Source organism: Equus caballus, chromosome 2, assembly GCF_041296265.1.
Source record: "Equus caballus isolate H_3958 breed thoroughbred chromosome 2, TB-T2T, whole genome shotgun sequence".
Classification (NCBI taxonomy): domain Eukaryota; kingdom Metazoa; phylum Chordata; class Mammalia; order Perissodactyla; family Equidae; genus Equus; species Equus caballus.
Window position 1 is genome coordinate 91,808,386 of NC_091685.1, and position 22,663 is coordinate 91,831,048.

The 22,663-nt window shown below is 38.3% G+C and overlaps 1 protein-coding gene across 1 annotated transcript in view; it reads left to right on the top strand.

Annotated features, from left to right (window-relative positions):
* TTC29 (tetratricopeptide repeat domain 29) overlaps nucleotides 1-22,663 on the top strand; it is a 258,945-nt gene that overhangs the window by 21,228 nt on the left and 215,054 nt on the right. Inside the window, exon 2 of the mRNA XM_070261554.1 lies at nucleotides 19,727-19,879. The gene's annotated coding sequence lies outside the window, so the exon portion shown is untranslated. The remainder of the gene's footprint in view (nucleotides 1-19,726; nucleotides 19,880-22,663) is intronic.

The window sequence follows — 22,663 nt, forward strand, 5'->3', positions numbered from 1 at the left end:
AGTCCCTGGAGGGCTGAAACTATGGCTTACAGTCCTTTGAATTCTCAGTGCCTCATATATAAGGGTGTATAATAACTTTTTGCTGACATTGTTAGATGCCCCATCACTACTTTCTTAGTTAATAAGGACGTGTATGGTAAATTTATAGAGTATTTGGCATGGATCATTTTCCTGCAAGTCGCTCATGCTCCCATTGGTGTGGGACTTATGTACCTCTTTAGGTTTTCTTCTCATTGCAATGGATAAGAATGTAAGCAAGACATGGGCCTAAATACAGAACCAAATCTGCAGAATCATCAAGCAATCTAGAGGCTTCTCTTTCTTTTTTCTAACAAAAGAAAATAAACATAGCTTTATTTTTGCAATATTCACTTTGTTTAAGGAAAACATACATCATATGAGTGAATAAAAAGAATTTCTACCCCAGTACTGGAGATATCACATTGTGAGAACTTTTCCAGTCAGCCTTCCCTTTTCACCTGTTGAAGGAAATGGAGGAAATGTGTAATGGGAAAAGCTTGGTTTTATATTCAGACAGGGCTATGCGACTTAATTTCTCTGAGCCTTAGAATCTCCATTCTAAAATGGGGGTAAAAATGCCTTTTCAGGAAGTTCTTGTGGGGATTAAATGGAATAGTCCAGAGCATCTGGAATTGTGCCTGATTCATGATAAGCAGTCAATAAACTACCTGTGAGTTTTCAAGAAAAACGGACAATTGCGCTACTTCTTTATTGTTTCCCAGTCAGTCACTTTCGTCCTTCAAATACTGGTCACAACTTACTTGTCACTTTTATTCTTAAAATACCTGTCATAATACTTTTGCAAAGCTCTCTAATAAAATGGAATTTATCCTTCATGACTAGGAAGCCAAAAACATACATATACACACACACCATTGCTCTCCCAGTAGGTTAAGAAAATTTTAATATTTATGCATACATACAGTCCACAGTTAAATATATATGAATACGTATATATATACCAATATCATATGGTCATTTAAAATACAACTTCTTAAAGACACTGACTCTCGTGCTAGTTTAATGCTCTTTAGTTCCCGGGTCTATGAGAGCGCTACATAAATACTATTGTGGTTGCATTTTGTTCAAATAAGAGTTTCACTCACCAGTGAGTCATCCCTTGAATGTTTCATATTCTAAACATTTTTTCCTACCCAATCCTCATGTCTCTTCCATGCATTTGTCTTTTTACTTGCATTGTCTGGTAATTTGGATATTTTTATTTGAGATTATTTGGCCCGTGTCAGGTATTCTTCTCTACGGTCCCCAGGGTCTTGTATCTTGTTTTTAACTTCCTCTCTTTTCTTGCTCTCTTTTCATCAGATGTCATCCATTGTGCCTTACTATTTTACCCTTGGGTGTTTCAATTATGCATGAATGAGATCTGCCTTACACTTGCACGTTTTCATTTTCTGTCTAAATAACTGCACACAAGAAGGAAAGTCTCTGCATTGAACATGAGAGGCTCCTACCTGGTTGCGGGCTTGATTTGGGCTCATGCTGGTCACCTCTCCTAGTAGCAGTTTTAGAGTTGTGTTTAAACCAGCACCCTCTGCATTCACCCCTCTGCTGGTATTGGCTAAGCTTTTGCATCCAGCTCTCTCTAGCCTTCACTCCAATATTCCAGTTAAGGCACTATTTCCACATTCATATATTTGTGACTACTCTGGTTGCTTTGAGTTTCCTTTCAAACAAGAGCTAGATAATTTAGTAGCAGGTTCTCTAAGAGTCTTAAATCAATGAATAATGTTTCAGCAGCGCCAGTAAATCACTATTCCTCTATTAAGCCCCATGGTTTAAATCAGTCAGAATTTCAAACTCACCATGTTTTTGAGGAGGCAGGAAAGGAAGGAACGGAAAATATCATCTTAGCTGTCACTAAAAGGTGTGTGTGCCTAAGGTGAATATGGCAAAGAGCAAAAAGAGGATGATGATTAGGGTTGGTTACCTTTGTGAATCATCAATCTGTCCTTGAATATAAGCTCTCAGATGTCCCATTTTGCTTGTGACATAGAATTTACTACTTTTTGTTAGTTGTTGTATTGCACTTATTTAGTTATATGTCTTCAGTACCCAGCACAGTGCCTGACCCATAGAAGAAACTTGATGAATGAATGAATTACAAGGATGTTACAACTGTGACAATAAAAATAATTATGTTATGTGTTTAATTACACAGTGTAAATTCATAAAGTAAATCTGAGGTAGTTAATATAAACAACTGACCTACAAAATTCACAGCTTTGTAACTAGAACAATTTTAGGTGATCTTTTTCCTAAGTATTATTCTTATAGGTAACCCTTTGAATCCTATGCACAGAAGGACTTTAAATATGCCTATGCCATCTTTATATAAGACTTCTTTATTATTAATACAATCAGAGTAGCATGCATAATTAGAGAAAGACAACACAGTCAAGTGTTGCTTAAAGATGGGTGGATGCGTTCTGAGAAATGTATCATTAGGTTATTTTGTCATTGGGTGAAAATCACAGGGTGTCCTTACACAAACCTAGATGATATAGTCTCCTACACACCTAGGCTGTATGGTACTAATCGTATGGCACCACCATCAACGTATATGTGATCCGTTGTTGACCGAAATGTCATTACGTGACACATGACTGTGTAAAGTAACTCCTCGCTTGAGTGGACAAAGTGGATTATGCCTGCGTTTACTCAGAGTAATATCTCAGAGCCTTAGTAGGGTATTTTTTAGTCCAGCTAATTGTTTAATTCTCCTCACTTTGCAGAGCCCCAGGCACTGGCCCATGTTGTGGAAACAATCCTCAGAGGCGATCTATCAAGCATTGTCTAGGTTTTCCTAGCAGTCTCGTTTAGATGAGAAGCTAGTGCTGCGCCAGGGAAATGTGTGTTTCCTGAACTGTTCTCGCTCCATTTCATTAAAGGAAAACATCTTTTTTAACAACTTTGTGTCAAGCCCTGTAGTAGTGCCATCTGGTCCCAGAGATCAACTCTGCCTCACACAGATGACAAACAATTGTGTGTTGTCCATTGCATAGAAATATACTCCTGCCAGATCAGAGGAGGAATGTCTAGAATTCAGAACTGGTAAAATCAAACATATGTAAGAAACCTAAAAGTAGGCTGGCATTTCCCAGGTATTTGGATTTCATGAGACAGAGAATTTCAAAATATTTTTTAAAAGAATGAGCTGAACCAACATAGAACTGCAAACTTTTTATTGGAAAGTGAGGCTGTTAAAACACATGCACACACACCCCCCTACTATGACCTGTTTTCATGATAAAAGAAAGGACAGTTAATGGAAAACAAAATTGAGAAGGGCATCATTTCAGCAGTTCTTTGAGTGGAAGTGCCCTTATTTTTTTTTTCACCGGGTTCAGCCCCTGTGGTTATGGCTCTGCATTGGCAACCACCCCTGGAAACCTCCTGCCTCATCCTCTTCAGGAATAATCTCACAAGGCCTGTATTGAAGCTCTCACAGCCACTTCTGTTCAGACCTGGATGGAGATGTTTACATTTTGCTGCTTTTTAAAATAACCAAATAAAAGTCTGAGTCTGTCCTGGAAGTAGACATTCAAAATGTGCTCAACTAATACCAGAGTGACCCTTGTGTCCTGTGGAAATCCACAGAAGAGCAGCACCAGGAAAAAAACTCTAGGAAATAGAAGCATGTAAGAAAACCAATGGAAAACTGAGTTTTGCTCACTGGCCAGATAAATCTTTTCTCTCAAGAGGCTTCATTGTCATTCAATCTTGTCAATAATTACTCTTGAGTCTACATTTTTGTGGATTATAAACAAAGTATTCATCTGTGATGTGATCAACGGTGATTCTACTGGGACATGGATGAGAAGCAAAGTAAATACAAATCAACAAATGTGTGACGTTAGAAAAAGCAACACCGTCCCTCCAGGGAACTTCAGAAAGAAAAAAACACAGAAAACAATCAACCTACTCAGACTGGATATAAGAGACGATTATTAGTTAAACCATCTTAATGAAATGTACAGACCTATGTTCTCCTAGATAGATAATTAATCTGCAATTTTATTATCTCTCAAGATTTAATTAAATATTTGCCTTTTGGCTAATCAACAGCAATTAGTAATAAATGCTTATATTCATACAACTTATGGGAAATGTGGACATAGCCTCCACTGAAATTTTAGTGGTCTTTTTAATGAAAGCAAGAGTAGGCAATAACAGGAGAGCTTGTGTGCCACGCCGGAGTTGAGAACCTGTGTATTATTAGTCAGGGCTCTCCAGAGAAAAAGCACCCGTAGGATGTGTGCGTGTGTGTGTGTGTGTGTGTGTGTGTGTGTGTTAGTGTGTATCTAGAGAGAAAGAGAGAGACAGAGAGACAAAGACAGAGAAATTTGTTTTAAGGAATTGGTCCCTGCAATTCTAGGGGCTGGCAGGTCCGAATTCTGCAGGTCAGCCCAGCAGGCTGGAGACCCAGGGAAGAGCTGATATTGCAGCTCAAGTCCTAGCGCCACCTAGAGGCAGAATTCATTCTCCCTCCGGGAACTTCAGTCTTTTCGCTTAATCCGCTTTATTCAAAGTTTGCTGATTTAAATGTTAATCTCGTCTAAAACATACCTTCACAACAATATCTAGACTGGTGTTCGACCAAATATTCAGATATTGTGGACTAGCCAAGCCAACATGTAAAAATTAATCATCACAATCCTGGAATGAACAAAAAAAGAAATGAGAATACTTATTTAAATGTAGAAGGCTTGAAATAGATGGAAAGGTAAATATAAAGGTACTTGATAGATAAAGTCTCCTTTTTTTGCTTGAGGAAGATTAGCCCTGTGCTAACGTCTGTGTCAGTCCTTCTCTATTTTTTTGTATGGGGGTCACCACTACAGTATGGCTGGTGAGTGGAGTAGGTCCACACTTGGCATCTGAACCTGGGCTGCCCAAGTGCAGCACGTGGAAATTTAACCACTTGGCCAGGGGGGCCGGGCCCAATAATGTCTCTTTTTAAGTACCACACTTCTCAGCACAGAATTCGGAAAAGGAATTTGGATTGAAAGGAAAAATGTAATAATGGGTAACCGATCTGGAGTCATCTGTATCTTAAGAATGTCATCTTGAATTTTATGCATGGATATACACTCATGGAACCTAAAATATGCACATGTAGTATACTTTCGTTGTCACCCAGCAAAACATAAAACAGCCAGGAAAAAGAAGGGGCACTTGTTACAAACATAAAGAATCAAGAGTGTCATCTGTTTCATAACTTGTCATAAAATGATGACTTTGTGATCCTCAGCGTGGTGCCACTATTTCATGGAAACCAGACAACTATTTTTCTTTTTTTTTTTTCCTGAGAAAGATTAGCCCTGAGCTAACATCTGCCAATCTTCCTCTTTTTGCTGAGGAAGGCTGGCCCTGAGCTAACATCTGTGCCCATCTTCCTCCACTTTATATGTGGGACACCTACCACAGCATGGTTGATGAGCAGTGCCATGTCCGCACCAGGGATTGGAACCGGCGAACCCTGGGCCGCCGAAGCAGAATGTGCGCATTTAACCGCTGTGTCACCTGGCCGGCCCCAAGACAACTATTTTCACAGTCTTAGTCTCCTTGGAAAATAAAAATCAAGGGAGTAAAAGAATCATGGATGATGAAGAATTACCAGTGTACTTTGTACACTGGGACAGTGGTGAGTGATTTGAGCATATAAGAAGAAATTTTGAGTAACCCTCTGGTGGAAATTTGTTTTGCCTTAATGTAGACTATCTGATACTTCCTTAAAAGTAATTTATAAGCAGGAAATCCTCAACTACAATCCACAGTAAACCATGGTTTGGGGGAGAGGGGAAAAGTCAGATCCCCATCTTATTTTTAACCAGAGCAGGTCTGATTTAGACACCAAGTTTACCAGAATTCATTTGTAAAAATGATCCCACTGCTAAAGAGAGCTTGAAAAATCACTGTTGATCCCATTTATTCATTTAAAGATATTAAAATTATTTGTATGTCTATAAAATGAGCAGAGAAGTGATGCTGAGGCAGGGCCCTGGCTATCCCCAGGGGGGGCCTCTGCTCTGGGCAGATCAATTTGGAAAAAGGCACTCCCTCTGTGTGGTAGCAGCCCACCAAGCCGACCAAAGACTTGGCCAATAAAAGGTGGCTTTGTGTGAAAAAAATACGTCACCCAAGGGTGACTCCCTTTTCAAAAGGTAAAAAAATTAACAAATTAAAAAAAATAATAAAATAAAATATCTCTTCTGAAATTGGGCAACAAAACCTTGAGTAAGATCCAATGGCTGCACGTCCTCATTTCTAAAAGAGGAAACAGTAATGGCAGCTGCTTCATTAAGTTGTTGGAGGATTATGAGATAGAACATGAAAAAGTGCTCGTGCAGTGCCTGCTTCACAGTAAGCATCCATTCCATGTTTATTACTATTGAGATGAGGAGGGACTTTTTTAAAACCTTGCTATTGATTTCACTCAGCCAAGTTACTTTTAAGATCTGAACTAGGTTACTCTTCTTGCATCTGCCAGCACACTTATTAATTGATCAAACTTAGTTTTTCCTTTAGAAAAATATGAAGAAGGAAAGTAATTTCCCAGTCTTGGGCACTAGAGCAAGAGAAAGAAATTATTGTTTAAAAAGAGAAAAAAGTCATCCTTCCCTCCAGGGCTTGTAGCCCTGGCTGGGGCACAGGACAGACAAGTGGAAATGGGCTGGATTTCAGCCCCACTTTGCACCCCCTTCCCTCAGGAGCCTTTGTGCCAGGTCTGAAGCACACAGCGATGTTTTTGACCCTGTGCTGCTCCTGAGGGGTCTCAATAAGGTATTTAACTCTTCCGTATCTGCTAGGTGAATTAAATCTGGTATCTTTCTCTCCTTCTGCTGATGGAGTTGATACCAAGTTACACAGCACTACCTAATAGATTGATGTATATAGCTTTTTAACAAATAGAACTTCAACTCATGCAGCAGCACCAAGAGATTGATTGTTTGGGGGGAATAATCCATTTTCTACTCCCACATTCTGCCCACCCTTCCTAGAAGCTGCACCTAAAACAGCCAGGATGGGGATGGATGCAGATACAGGAGATGAGCCAGTAGAAGATTCACCTTTGCAGGAAGACGGGGTTGATTGTTTTAGATAGTCCACCTTCAGGACAGACCTTTCTGGGGGTTTCTTCCTCTTCCTCAGCCCCTCTGTCCATTGCTCTCAGGATTAGAAAATTCCTCCTTGTCCTTGCTAGCAGGGAGAAAATGGCTGATAACTCTGGGCAGAGGCTGGGTCACAGAAGTAGGCAGTCACTTGGAAGGATGGGGGGAAATGGTTTTAAAGACCAAGGGACTGGGAAGGTCTGGGATTGGGTTGGTGGGGCTGAGACAAAAGAGCCCAGGGAGATGGGCTCAGCAATGGCCATGGAGTCTCTGTAGTACACTAGGAGTGAGGCTATGGGGCCCCGGAAAGGCAGTGGGGGTAAGTTAGCCACCTCAGAAAAACAATCCCTGGGACTCGGGCCCTTTGGCATTTGTATATATTGGTGCGGATTGAATGACAGCTCTTCAGAAAGGAACTGACTGATTACTCTGCAGGAGTGTCTGTGAGTGCACATGTCCATGCTCAGAAGTAGATAGCAATACATCATTCTTCCTGTCCCCCATCTAAAGATCAACTGTTGCCTATCAATACCTGTTCATTGCAGAAGATGGAAAGGCAAACAGAATCATGCACAGAAACAACTCACCAGCAGACCATTTTTATTTTCAGTTACAACTAGACCTTTTGCAGTAAGAGAACCAGTGTCTCAGTTTTGCATAAAAACTTCAACTAGTTCTGGGGAAGCCTGGCAAGTCATTATATTTCAGAAAAATTGTTCTACCAGGTCCAGATTCCCTTGGGTTCTTTGAGACTTTATAACATGGTGAAGGTTTTTGATCAGCACCGAATAAATATGTTAGCGCTAATGCTCGGTTACACTGGGGCTGATTAGTCACTTTGTGGATTTTCTGTAACCTTCACTTTCTCTCCTTTTCTGATTTTTGGCCATTTCACTGCTCATTAGCAACTCCATGAGAAATAAAAGGAGATAAAACTTAACTAAATTATGTTCTATTATTTCACTCTGATTTCACTAGGGGGAAAGTTGGACATGGTGACTGAAAAGGCAGTGCAGGGCTTATTGGTGGATTTCAGTGAGCCACCTTGTCTTTGAAGGAGAGAGGACATATTGCCCTTCTTGTGTCTTGGGGAGAGGCCTGACTTTGTAAGAGCTGGGCGGCCTGCGTTCTTCTTCCTCCATCTTCAGCTGGATGATCGTTTCATCTCTTTGGACCTCACTTTCCTCAGTTGTAATTTGGACTAGATGATCTCCACTTGCCTAGAAAACTTCCATTGAGCCCCTAACAGTTATAGAAATTCATTTGCCACTAAGCGTCCTTACACCTACCAAATCTCCTTGTGACCATTAGTCATCGTTTTCTGTGAAAGTTGGTTCAAAGTTCGGTGCAATTTTTTTATCATAAAACAGAGCCAGAAATCTGGCCTTGCTCTCATTAATCCTTTGCTTCGTCACATGAGTCACATGATCTAACCTTCCTACAGACCCCCTAGCCTGTTACTATTGTCATGCCTCACTCTCCTTGTTTTCAAGTACTAATCAGAAATGGCCTCCTCTTCCAAGTTTGTGGCTGAGTGTGTGAACCGTACTGTGAATAGCTCCCTCATCCCACAGGTCAGGGCCCCAGCTCTCAAATCCACCTCCTCAGCATCTGTAAGCTTCAGGGTATGCAAATGCTGACTCTTATTCTAACGTAACTCAAACATACTATTTCTGCCTCTTTTAACACTTTAGTTTTTTCTTGCGAAGAGTCCTGTTGCTATGTGGAGTCTTTAGCCAGAGAATGCAATTGTGGTCTGTTTTCCTATTTTCTGGTATTAGCAGGACAGCTGTCTCTGAGTCTTTTGGGACTCACTTTGACTTTATCCCAAGTTCATTCATGACGTGATATATGTTTCTTCGTATGGAACCAGCATTCATAACCAACTATATACATGGATTGGTAAGATAGAAACTTTCGGAGTAAACTAGTTAACATAGCTCATTTATATACACTTAGATACCAAATGTTCACTTGTTATATAGTGTAAACTAGAATCATTTTGGTGAAATGTAGATCACATGGAATATAGCTTAATTTCTCCCATAAAAAAGTATTCATGATGAATAATTATTTTTATTCCCCACCAATTATTCACCATGTTGTAAAATTTTGTTTCATTCTCATTTTTTCACTTCTTATATTTTTTATAATTATTACAAAATTTATTATGCCCGTGCTATTGCTAATGATAACTAGCAATGGATTCTTCTGCTTCTGTGAGGATAAACTTTCCTTGTCGTCCATCAGACTAGATTCTTTTTCTTTGCCACTTTCTCCATTCTGTTTCACTCTTTTTTACCATAAAATATTTGTTTTCACTCTCCTTCTGAAAAGACATATTGAAGTTTCTAAAGCTTTCAGACCCATACTGCATACCTGTGTCTTGAGAAATAGTTAGATGCAATGAAGGAAGTTTGATATCTTTGTAATAATAATTTAATGGCTGTACTACTTGATGTTAGAAAATTCCTCAAAGTAAAATAGTCCGAATGAGATTACAATGTGCGCAGTCATTAAGAATATCTGATAGGCATGGTATGAATTATATATTTAAATGTGTTCTGACTTAAATTTAAAGCATTAGATTAAACAATTCTCTATAGAATAAATAGTACCTTGACCTAGATTTTGATTATTATCTTTCATTCAATCTCGGAGAAGACCTTCAAACTCACTTGCCTGAGGCACTCGTGAGCTCCAGGTTTTCTTGCGCTCATGAAAGAAAGATAAGAGTCACTCTTGAGAAATGAGAAATCCGACAGTAAAAACTCAGAATGGGATTACCTCTGTTTCTTTTAACCAAATCACAGCTTTGTAGACCCTTAGTTCATTCTTATCAATCTATTTGACTCTTTAACCATAATCATGATACTCAACTGGCTGTCATGTGTTAGCAGTACTACAAATGAAGCGTAAGAAAGAATATGGTTTAACTGCATCCCATTAGGTAATTTTATTTGGGAAGTAATGATTTCTAACGACTAAATTAAAATTGCTATTTAAACAAGTATGACTAATGGCTGAAAGCCTGGAAGCAAAGAGACCACATAACACCAGTAAAGGGTGAAGGCAAGCTAGTAGAGTCAGTTTGCCAGGCTGAATCAAGGGTTCCAATGGAAACGGGGCAGTGGTGAGGGGGCCGTAGCAAGGCCTGCCCAGGTAGGGGCTGGCCCCTAAGACGGCTGCAGTGGCCTTCAGCCGACCTTTGCTTTACTATATCCACATCACTCCCATTCTCAAAATTCCAAGCAAATATTAAGTACCCATTAAATAATAATTTTATGAATGTTATTGAAGACAGTAATAACAGCCAATTAGTTTAGATGTTGACAAAATGAAATTCTCTATTTTTAGTGTCAGAAAGTTGATATGTTTATTTAATTTTTTCCTTATTACATAGCATGTTACACTTCCTCCCTCACTGATCTTCATCTCATTCTTGGTTTTAACTGTGATCAGTATTCCAATTACTTCCAAATATATGTATCATTAATACTGAATTCCAGAGCTGTTTGTTCAACAACTTCGTTGACATTTTCCCCCGAATATCTCACTGACATCTCAAATTGGACATATCAAAATAGCACCCTGGATTTGCCCTCTCTCTGTTCTCCCTGCAAATGCCGGCTTTACCTCTCTCAGATTTCTCCATTTCAGTAAAGTAATCACTATGATTTAAACTGCTGAATCCAAATGTCTAGGATTTGGTAGACTGCATTAAAAGTTTTCTTGGCTCTTCTCCTTTTTCACCATACTCCACTTCTACTCCTCTAATGGAAGCCACCTCATTCTCTCACCTAGACAGATGAATGCAGCTGCCTTCTGAGAAGTCTCCCTGTCCACTCTTGTCATCTTGTAGCCCACCCTTCACGAGTAGCCAGGGAACTTTTAAACATGTCCAAAAATTGTGTTACTCCCTTGCTTAAATCTCTCCAATGACTTTCTAACATACTTCTGATAAAATCCAATTTCCTTACCATGGCCTAAGGTTCTGTATAGTCACCCTTCTACTTCATCTCTGACATCTCACTACCCACCAGCCAAATGTGTATTCTAAATGTTGGGCCATGTATTAGTTTTCTATGCTCTGTGACAAATTACTACAGCCTTAACAACTTAGAAAAATGCATCTATTATCTCATAGTTTCTGTGGATCAAGAGGCCAGGCGTGGCTTAGCTGCATCCTCTGCCTAGGGTCTCAAAAGGCTGTAATCAAGGAATTGGCCAGAGCTGGCTTCTCATCTGGAGCCTCAACTAAGGAGCATCCATTTTCCCACTGGTATGGATTTTGGAATCATTGGATTCCTTATGATTGTAAGATTCACGGAAGCTTGCTTTTTCAAAGCCAACAACAGAGAGAGAAAGACTTGAGTGAGTCTGATAGAGAGAGAGTCTTATGTCACATAAAATAATCACAGAAGTGACATCCCACCATTTTTGCCATATTCAATTTTTTGAAGCAAGTCATAGATATCACTCATATACCAGGGGAGGGGATTATCCAAAGGTATGAACATCAGGAAGAGGCAATCATAGGGAAGCACCAGAGTTGTCTTTCTGCCACCAGCCCACATACCAACTCTGCTCCCACCTCAGGAGCCCTGCCTGTTCTAGTCCATCTACCTATGATGCTCTCCCTTCAGATCTGTACCTGACTTCTCCATTCCATCATTCATTCAGGTTTCAGGTCAAATATCACTTTCACATGGAGCCCTTCTCTAATGATCCAAAGTCCTGAAATCATCATGTTCATTTATTTCTGTCTCCTATTCCCCCCACTAGAATGTAATGTTCAAAAGGCCCATTAGACTGGAGATGGGTATGTCTTGTTTAGCACTGTATTTTCAGCACCTAGAAGTGGTATGTAACAGTATAATTAATGTTATTGGGTAGATTTAAAGTAATATTGGAATAAACAGCTGATAGTTCATAATTTTACTTGGGATAAAGAACTGAAAGAATTATAAGCTTTCCATCTGAAAATTAAAAAAAATAAATTTGTCAAAACCTTATTTGAAAAGTAGCTTGCTAAGGAGAAGAGCAAAATGTAAAATACAGTACTTGGAAGACTGAGGTCTAAATTAAAATCTATAATTATTAATACCTTCTTATTTTAAAAGGATTATGAAGAAAAAGGATAAGTAAAATTTATTTCTGCAATGATCATTTTATCTCTAAATATACAATACCTATTTATATGAGAATTAGAGTATCCATGTATATCTATATTCATGTGTACATATAGTATGTCATTTTGTGAATTTTGCAGATTCTAAGCACAAAATCTTATCTTAATTAGATAATTCCTATGTCTTTGCAAGTTGGAAAATAGACAAATTAAATGGCTGTGATGCTCACTGGGATAGCAGGAGATATTGAAGTGAGCTGTTCTGTAGAGTTTCAGGTAAAGGCTGTCCTTGTTGGAAACTGTAGCTCAGTGTCTGGTTTACAATTTTGCAGATTCAAAGACAAATATTTACCAGTTCACCAAGAAATAGTCAGGAAGCGGAAACTGATCTGCATGAACCAAAATTTTAAAAAAGACTAGTTTATATACCAGATTGCCAATTTACGTTCAAATCTGTATTTGCCAAGGCAACAAATTCTGACTGTTTACTTAGGACATAATTCCTATTTCACAGTGGAAAGAAAACTGTAGATCAGAAAGAAAACCGGTGAGCACGGAATGAGGAAGGAGTCAGATGTCTTTGAAAGACTCGTCTGCCAGACTTTAGCCACCTGGAGGATTACATTACTCTGGGGAAGTCTCTGGCTAAATAACCGCAATTGGCCATTGGATTCAGCCTCAGTTTCTCTGGAGACTGCTGGGGACACTTGGCAAATTCCTTCTCATCCACTGCCTTCTGCTGGTTTTATCAGTCACGACATTATCTCTTCTAGGCAATTTCTATCGATTATAGACACAATTCTCAAAAAACACAACTAGGTCTTTATAACCATAAGTCCTCAGTCTCAGAGGCAACACGAACCATTTTGAACAATGGGCTACTTTTACAGGTGCTTAGTCTGCCCGTGCGAGTTGACTTATAGCTTTCTGTCTCACTTAATAACCTCTTCCTCTCACTGTGCTCAAGCCTCTTGATACACTCTCTTCGGTACCTGTAGCTTCCTATGAGTTGTCTATATGTGTTAGTCTTTATTAAATAATCATCTGCTTAGATAGTTTTGGTGGCACTAACAGGGAAAGAAATGAAAATTATTTTCATTACGAATTTCATCAATATTTGACAAGAATAAACTGTTGGAAAATATCTGAACTTTTCTGTCATAATTTTCAGCTTTTTCTCTCTGGAATGAAAAGTGATAAAGGGGAAAATGGAAACACTGAATAAGCAATTTGGGTGTCAAATTTCTTGAAAATATTTTACTCTTCCTTCAGTGCGTCGTTGGAGCAGTAAAACATGACACTGATGTGCTCTTCTGGAATTTTCGTGTTTAATGACTTGCTCCATCTACTGAGAAGGCTTACAATGGTAGTGTATTTGATCTTCAACAGCACTGCTGTCTGCATCTCATCATTCAGTCTGAATGTTTGGAATTAGGAGAGATAATTTGGAGAATTTTCAAGGCTTATTTTGTATTTCAAGTGAGACACTCAATTTTTTTTTTTCCGTTAGGAAACCAGTAGGAATCATCAACCCAGCAAGATTTTGTTTTTAAAAAAATATGCCTTCCATCTATGAATTTCATACAAAATTAAATGCATCAAGTTCATTTTATTTGTGGTAAGCTCTTATTCAGTAAAACAGCCTGGTCAGAAATCCTTCTATACCTTTAAGGATTTCTTCTTTCCACAAAACTACCTGCCACTTCAAAAGCAGTTCTGAGAGCAGAAGAGAGGGAAGTATGGGGCTGCAAGAAAAAAAAAAAGAAAAAGGAAGAATCATGTACTGGAGCACTCAGGAATTCTGGAGTCATTATCTTTTGCAATTTAATAAGATTTCTTTAAGTTTTCCTTCTCTAATCACCCAAGTTAACGTCGTGCACTTCTAGATGAACTATAAAATGCTACGTTATACTAGTTGTTGGGACTGGTGAAGGAACGACCTGAGCAATGAAAGAACCAGACCAGGAGTTTTGGAAGACAGGAAGGGGAAGCAGCAGTGATTCCAGTGGTAGAATCCAGACTGAACAAGGTGCTGAGACCAGGCCATTCTTTCTGGAGAGAGGGACTGATGAAGAGCAAGGGCAAAGATATAAGCAATACGTTAATGGGGTGAGAAGTTCGGGATGCTTGGGGCAGATGATATTAGAAGTTTCAATAATCAATATAGCTTGCTAATCAAAATGATTGCTATTGTCGGTAGGTGGTAGTCAATCCAATGACATGGAGACTATATTAATGATGTGATTTGGAAGAGTCGTGAGACCTATCACCTTCAAAGGGATCATTCTCATCCGGGAGACATAACTAATCAAAGTCAGTAGGGCATAATGATTAGGAGTCAGAAAGTCTGAATAAATCCCAGGTCTGCCGCTTGTTTGCTGGGAAAACTGAAGCAATACAGAGCTGAGTACATGCTGTACATCTGTGAGTAGCTTCACAAAGCAGAGGCTGAGCTAATCCTGCTCGGGCCTGGAACAAGTTACTCAGCAGTAGGGTCAGTATCTGGCAGATTGGTGCTGGCCTTGAATGCATTCAAGGGCAACGTGCTCTAGTCCGGGCAGTAAGAGACAAAAGTCTCAAAATTTACCCATTCAAAAGAGGCAGAGTATTAATCAGGGACTTAGTTGCAAAGAGCGGACATCAACTCTGGTTAATACATGCAGACACAATTTTATTAAAATCATATTGGATCCCTCACAGAATATTCACAGAGACAGAGACCAAACATGAAGCCTTAAACAATACCCCAAATCATGCTTCATAACTGGTCCTGTGAACACTTTTGTGCCACAGAAAGTCTGAGGGTGCAGAGACCCAATCTTGGACTTCTAACTCCATCAGTGCTGGTCCCGGGCCCTAGACAGTGCTGCCTTTGAAAATGGGGCATGATGGCTCTCACTGCTTCCAGCCTTGCCATTTTCTGTATGATCATTTTGTATTTGCATGACTTACTTCTAGTCCAAAGCCTGAAACAGATGTACCTAATTGGCTGAAACTGAGAATGTATCCGTGTCGTCATTGCAAAGGAGTCTGGGAAAGTAACTTTCTGGAATATTGAACTTCTATAGCTGGAAGTGGACTCTTTATAGGCACAAGATTTCCCAAATTTAGAAAGAAGGTTCAGATGCTGGGTGACCAAAAAAAAAAATGACAAATTTCCACTAAGATCTACCACTCTGGGTGCCAAACATCAACATACACCATTATTTCTATATTTAACACATATTTAAAAAGGAAAAGTTACTATTGTTCCCAGTGCAATTCTCCTTCACACAACCAAAATGACGATCATTCCATCCCTTAAAGGGATTAACCAAAAATCTTACCTGTTATTGCATTCAGAGCCAAGTTCGAAATTGCTTAGTAACGTTTGTTCTCCCTCAAGTTCTGGTGTGATCTCATCTCAGTATTTTAGGTACATACAAGTTTGTTTGTTTCCGAAACTTGTCATGACTTGAGCTCAAAATACCAGGCAGCAGACTCAGGAAAATATTCGATGGAACCAAAATGTATCATTTGGTAGAATCATTTCTCCCTTTGGTACTAGGAGCTCTAACTCAGCACATTGTAGGTTTGTGTTGCTGAGAAGCAAAGTTTTGCAAATGAGCTATTAGGTGTAATACCAAGCAGTACCACTCCCTCTCCTACCTCTGGGTTCTTGGACCCAAGTATCCAAGTAATAAAGAGGCTTAAAATAGAGATATTATCAAGAGAAGTCCATGGTCTCTAAATTGGCCCTCATAAGCTGGCCCTTTCTGGATGGACCTCTCTAGTCAAACACCTGTTTCTCAGTTTTGCAGATCCAGAAATGTGACTTTGCAGAGTACCCAGTGATGATCAGCGTTAGTAAAGGCTTTAACCTAAAGTAACCAAACTCACACATGCTGAAACATAAACCAAATGCCAGCACATTAACTTACAGTGAGAATATAATTTCCAGGAGAACATAAATATTCATGTCAGTTAATCAGAACATTCTTTGCATCCATTTAGGGATCTCTACATAGAAAAGGAAATTATACCTATGAGGTTTCTTGGTAAGCATGAGATCAGAGGAAAGAAAATTAATTAAAAATTTGATTTAGAAGAAAATCTTTGGTGTCAGATAGACCAAAGTTTTTTGTAGAATGTTCTTGTAAGTAACCAATTTCACCCATAGAAGATTGATGGCTTTTTAATTTTATTTTCAATTAATGACTTTATTTCAATCTTCTTGAGTAGCATTCATAATCCTCTCATGTCCTGACTATAACTAATACTATAAATCAATATCTCTCCCAATTATAATTCTAAACATATTAAAGAACATGTTATCATGCGTTGAGTTTTTCATTGTTTTGGTTGGAGCTCAGAATTTTATATTGCTCCATGGTTTTGGGGTTGGACTCATCTTCCACATCTCTCTGTTTTGTATTCTAGAATGCATGTGTATCAAGTAAGCCATGGTATTCTGCCATTCTATTCCCCTCAATACACTTGGCACATTTCTACTCATTTTTCAAGGCACAAAAGTCACATTTTAGGCACTAACCCTCTGTGAAATCTTTCATGACTGCCAAACTTCCATCCAGTCCTGGGCAGCTGCATGGTCCCTCCTTGAGGCACTCAATGTGATGTCATCTTTACAGCATTTGTCACATGGTACTGTGACCATCTCAGGACTGGGATGATCCAGAGACAAGTATCTGCCACTATGGTCTGCGCTGGAGGCAGATAACTAGTGGGGTGTGAATGCCTGGGAGGCTTGAGGTCATTACCAGAGGAGATAGTCAGATCTGAGTGGTGAGTTTGAGTGAGGAGCAGAGAGGATTAGGAACAGATTGGCTGTGGCGGGTGGTCTAGAATTTAGACCATCAAGAAGAGAAGGATATCAGTCTGGTTCTCTCTGTACTGGTGCAGATGGGTCGCAGAGCTTGAAAGCAAAGAAACAATGGTCTCTTTCACATGTCTGTGTTCACCTCTGGACTGTGAGCTCACTGAGGACATGGCTTACCTTTGTATTCCTGCCCTAATAGACTACCTGGCTTGTTGAAATGGATAGATGGATAGATGGATGGATGGACGGATAAAGTTAGACTTTCAAACTTGGTGCTTAGAACTGCTACTCCATATTTTTTTGTGTCTAATTCAGCTTTTATTTACACCTTTATTAATAAGTTGTTTCCCTGTGAGACTATACTAGAAGTTATAGTAGAATTTTACCAAATGTGATATTTGTCATCTTGTTTATGACAGTCTTTGAGAAATATCATTATATTCTATATTTTTGTTCATGAATTTAGAATTCCCTCTGCATATATACAGTTAGATTTTTGTGCTTGGAAAATAGAAAACTTCATTTCTGAATTACATTGGAAAAATACTAATATGCCTCTTAACATCTTAAAATGATATTTGTATACACATAAGCAGCTGGATAGAAGTATATACAAGTATATGTTTATTATTATGTACACACATAATTAAGGTTTTAAGAGATTTGACAACTATTGAAACGTGTTATTTTGTGAAGATTTGTCTCTACGTATAGAAAACATTCCCATTGTAGATTTATTTAGTGTATGGAAGCACAAAATAATGAGTAAAATTAACAATAAAGCATATATATATGTTCAAGTTCAAATAATATTTTTAAAAATTAGCAGATTTAGCAGTCTGAAAAAAATATAGAGTTGCATCAAACAGAACCAAAAGTAGGAAGATGCTGAAACAAAAATGGACAAATAAGTCTTAATATCAACTGATGTTTATGAGAAAAGTTATGAAAGAAAGTTGGTTCTTTGTATCCTTTGGGTTTAAAAACTATGTGATTTTGGAGCCAGCCCTGTGGCATAGTGGTTAAGTTCACATGCTCCACTTTGGCAGCCTGGGGTTCATGGGTTCAGATCCCGGGCACAGACATACACACCATTCATCAAGCCATGCTGTGACGGCATCCTACATACAAAATAGAGGAAAGTTGGCAAGTTGTTAGCTCAGGCACAATCTTCTTCAAGTGAAAAGAGGAAGATTGGCAACAGATGTTCGCTCAAGGCCAATCTTCCTCTCCAAAAAAAAAAAAAAAAAAAACCTCAATGTGATTTGTAAACATTGAGAAAAAAGAAAACAATTCAAACTAAATTTGAAACCAAGGAAATACACATTAGATGTCAAGATGTCAAACACGGTAGCTTAGATTTTTCAAGCTAGATCTTGAAGACCTTCCAAGCTTCCTAGACATTGATAGTTTTAAGGAAATCATTCCCCAGACCCTCAAATTTCAGATGTGCTCTTTCTTATCATTGGTGTGTCTGAGTACCCTGCTTGTGGTCTGCTGACTCTCCCTTTCCACTCCCCTTTCATGTTACAAAATCTTGCCAAACAAAGGGACAATTTGAGAATGCATAGTTCTAAAATTATTTGCTGATTCTATTTGATTGAATCCTAAAAGTTATTTTTTCTAGGTTCTTTTACTGCAAAACACTTATAACAATTATAAGAGTGTTATACATATTGGGAAAATCTATAAAAAGGCTTTCAGTATAAAAATTATTACTCGCGTGTATCAATAAGCAAAAAAATGGCTTTTTGTTTTACCATAGAATATCTAGTGCAGTGTACTGTTTACGTATGATCCATAAATATTGGCTAGATTTGTCTACCTGATTTATCGTAGAATTGGAAAATATTTAAACCTCAAAAATATTTTATAATATTTCAGCCAGGTCAAAAAAAGTCATCATTTGACACTACCCAAATAGAATATTTTGGCCTTAATTTTATAAACTAATTTTATCAACTCTCTGTAACAATAAAAAAATTGTAATTATGTATTTTCTTTAATGCAATTCCTTAATTGAGACTTAGAGTTTCAACTATTACCTTAGAAAATGTATAATGTTCTAAAATGTTGGGTGTGAATAATTGATATTATCATAACTAATACCTACTAATTCGTATTTTTTAAATAAAATTTTATTATCTCATTTGTATCACCTTATACTTTCTTAATTATTGTGTGAATTAGCATTCTTTAGTTGTAAGTAATACAAATCAACTCTGGCTAGCTTTACAAAAATTAATTCATTGAAATATCAGAGGACCACAAAATCATTGTGATGGTTTGAACCAGACTCAGAAACGGGGGACATCAGGGCAGATCCTGGGAATGGAAAACAAGAACTAGAGTTATTATCTCAGGGCAGGAAACAGCTGAAGACAAGATCAGAAGCCATAATTCATATCAGCCTCCAAAGTCATAAGATATGCAAATAACATTTTGGTTGAATGTGCAAATTTCAACACATTGTCCTTCACCTTGGAATATGTGTCTGTCTAACCCCCTTAAAAAACTTCACTGAAGTAAAAGACTCCTGTGTTTTCATAAAAAGTATCTCATGCCTTTTGGCATGTATTTATAGTACCAAGGCATGGAGGGTGCCTGCTATTTCTCGCTCTCCAGGTTCTATCAGACTACCTATCAGTGCAGTGATCCAGCACGATACCCTGTGAGATGGCAAGACAATCATGGGCCCTGCGAACTAAACTGCAGCAAAGAGCCAGCACTGACAGATTACTGAGCTGGAAAATAAAAGTGCACTGCTGTCCCTGCCAGGTAAAAGCAAATTGCTCCTGCTTTTTTCTATTAATCCAAATATGGGGTGGAAGGCAGTATATGCTGCATACCAGGTTGCTCCAGCGAGAAAGCTCTACAAGGAACAGCAGCACAATTTGAGTTACCATCTGATTAACCTTTTATTCTTCAAGATGTACACCTATTTTGTCTAGCTAACACAGAGAATTAAATGGGAATATGCAAAGAATTATCTTGCCTAAATTTTCCAATATGAAATTCTCCCAGAGGTGCAGTATTATTTTGATTTACTATTTTGGTAGAGAAGGCTCAGGTTAGTGTGTAGCTGATACATGGTAGCTTTTTGTTTATCTCCAGTGATTCTTGGCGCCAGAGTACTCTCCCTTGGCCAAGATAAGAACAAACTGTACTAGTTGGTGGTACATAACATGCTGCTTAAAGTTTGAAGCTCCCCTGAATGCACTCTGTACTAGCTTGTCTAGATTGCTTATTAAAAATACATAGCTTGATAATCTGCACCTGTTTTACCTGGTTCCATAGCATGGTTTTCGCTATGTGATCAGTGAAGTATGAAAGATCCTTAGTGAAAGGAACCCTTGTACATTGTTGATGGGAATGTGAATTGGTGCAGCCATTATGGAAAATAATATGGATGTTCCTCAAAAAATTAAAAATAGAACTTCCATATGATCCAGCAATCCCACTCTTGGGTATATATCCAAAGGAAACGAAATCAGGATCTCGAAGAAATATCTTCACTCCCATGTTCATTGCAGCGTTATTCACAATAGCTAAGATTTGGAAGCAATCTAAGTGCCTTCAATAGATGAATGAATAAAGATATATGTATATATATAAAATATATAACTGAATATTATTAGGCCATAAAAGAGAAGGAAATCCTGCCATTTACAACAATGTAGGTGAACTTGGAAAGTATTATGTCAACTGAAATAAGCCAGACAGAGAAAGACAAATATTGTTTGGTATCACTTATATGTGGAGTCTAAAAGGGAAAAAAAGGCCAATTTCTTGGAAGCAGAGAATAGAATGGTGGTTGCCAGAGGTTGGAGGAGGGGAATAAGGAGATGTAGGTCAGAGGGTATAAACTTTCAGTTAGAAGATGAATACGCTCTGAGGGGCACAGCACGGCGACTAGAGTCAATAATACAGTATTGTATACTTGAAGTGTGCTGAGAGTGGGTCTCAAGTATTCTCACCACACACACAAAAAAAGAGTAAATATGTGAGGTGTTGGCTGTGTTAATTATCTTGATCTTAGTTCATTTCAAAATGTATACACATATCAAATCATCACGTTGTACACTTAAATATATATAATTACATTTTCAATTATTCCTCAACAAAGCTGGAAAAAAATTAGAAAAAAATAAAGTATATATTAACTCAAATCTAAAAATAAAATAAAGAAAAGATCCCTTGGTAAACTTTTGTTCTGGAGTTGAAGTACATCCTATGCAAGTGAGGGAGGACTGAAGAAGATGTATCTGGGTGTTCAGGACCCATCTGAAGTTGCCTCATTCTTTCTTGGCCCTGCTTCTGTGTGTCCATTAACTATAGGAAATCTTCCTGAGTAAACCTTGCTAAAGTCTAGCAAATCTTTTCAATCATCTGACTCAAGGTAATTGCTGCATGAAGGGAAGACCTCAAGAACTGCCTCTTGACCCTCTCCTAACATAATAACCTTTATTCTATAGCTCAGGTCATCATTAAAAAAATCCTGCCATTAGGAGAATAACCATAGCATGGGCTCAGAATCTACTAAGCCTATTTTAGAATTTCATAAAATTTTTTTTATCTTAATTCTATTAATAATGGTGCCCTTTGTCTCTAAAAATTAACATTAGCTCAGAGTTAGTGTCCAGTGTGTAACAATCCAAAAGTTTTGGGTATAGTCCTTTCCCCAGTGCAATTACCTGAGTAAACAAATACAGTTACCTCTGGAGAAAAAAAGGGAGAAATATTCAGTGGGCACTTTTGGTGTTATTTCTGGACCCCAGGGTACGTTCTTAGCTTTCATTCAACGGGCTGTGGGTCTAGTCTTGGAATTTAATAGATATCAGTACTCTCTACTCCATTATGGTAACCAAGCCAGACCTCTATTTATCAGATTTGGGAGATTTTATTTCTTCTTTTCTCATACAGATCAAGTTCTGAGTAGGAGGGTTACCCATTAGTTTGATTCCTAGAAATGTCATGTCAATTAATCCTAGCCACAGATCTCTGTAGAGAGATCTAATGAACACAATGGCATGGCTGAATATTACAGTAAATACACCTCACTTCCCAATGAGATATAATAATCTGACCTCTCTTACCCTGGGAACATTGCATCTCCATTGACGTCATGGTGCTTATTTCAACTATAATATCTCCCACCAGCACTCTTAAACTAGGGAAATAAGTTAGTGGAGAACTTATAGAAGCTGTGGCATTTTCCTCTTTAGATCTTAAATCGTTGGTAAGGGGAAAATTTTCAAGACTTTTTTAGGGAACATAGTTAAGAGCTGAGACATATATGAGATATGCACCCTAGCACTCCTGTGTCTGAAAGACTTTAAATTTATCCCTTGAAATTAAAGCAAATTCTTTTGCAACACAACTTACTTTCCAGTTGGCCAGATATTCATTAACTAAACCAGGAAATTTAAATAAAATATACCTAGTCATCTAAGATAGCACGTGGAATCTAGAGTCTCTGGAAAATTTACCTATCATGACAATCTTATTCTTTCCAATATTGTGTTCCACTCTTTCTGTTCAAGTGCCCTCAGAATCCAATGT